Below are 759 nucleotides of genomic sequence, written 5' to 3' on the forward strand. Positions count from 1 at the left end.
AACGTTGCGAAGACTGCGACCGATTAATCCCGGAGATTCGCCTGGCTACCAAATGCCACGACTGTCCGCAGGTCTTCCATGACAATGTCTCCAATTGTCAATACGGGATCGGAACGGGCCTCCATTCAAGCCGCGACATCCTATATACTCAAATCAAGGAAATACACTTTGAACGAGCAGAGAATGGAGACATAATCAGCTGCACAACCATAGACGAATAAATCAGCATATTGCCTTGAACTACTTCTGTTATCATCTTTTCTTCGACCACTAGCATGTTCCTTAAAGTAAATAATCGAATTTCTTACCTTCCTCTCCAGCATGGACCCCCACAGCGTTCCCCCTCCTGTTGAGCCTCCAGAAAACGACTCCGTTCAACGACCCCCGCCGATGCCCCTTGACCTTTGGCTCCGCACTGCAACATGTTGCAAAGCTCTTTTCTATCGATATAAATCCGGCACTGGCGAACTTTTCTGTACGGGTTGTGTTTCAATACAGGATCAAGTAGAAGAGACATTTGAATTAGTAAATCGCCATTACTTACGATTCGGTTATTTAGAATCTGAAGGATTCGAACATTGTTACTCTTGCCGACAAATGATTACTAAATTGCGCACGGTGCGTCACTGTTCTACTTGTCAACTTTTCCGCGAAGATTTTGCGAACTACTTAACCTATTCCGAGGCAACTCCTCATTTAGACGAAGCAGCTTCTGTCGTCTGCATTTCCCAGGACTATTTCGACCTCTAGAAGTCACTT

General features: G+C 45.3%; 1 long non-coding RNA gene across 2 annotated transcripts; it reads right to left on the reverse strand.

Moving 5' to 3' along the window:
- Window positions 1-9: 9 nt before the first annotated feature.
- On the reverse strand, window positions 10-749 carry LOC105449350. 2 transcript variants are annotated; one of them, XR_974340.1, is made up of 3 exons: window positions 545-749; window positions 309-415; window positions 10-140 (listed from the first exon to the last, which is right to left on the reverse strand). It is a non-coding gene; the product is annotated as an uncharacterized LOC105449350 (long non-coding RNA). The 2 variants fall into 2 exon arrangements; XR_974339.1 differs by having other exon boundaries at window positions 10-166.
- Window positions 750-759: the final 10 nt, after the last annotated feature.

The sequence above is a fragment of the Wasmannia auropunctata genome, unplaced genomic scaffold, assembly GCF_000956235.1.
Source record: "Wasmannia auropunctata unplaced genomic scaffold, wasmannia.A_1.0 LD336076.1, whole genome shotgun sequence".
Classification (NCBI taxonomy): Eukaryota; Metazoa; Arthropoda; class Insecta; order Hymenoptera; family Formicidae; genus Wasmannia; species Wasmannia auropunctata.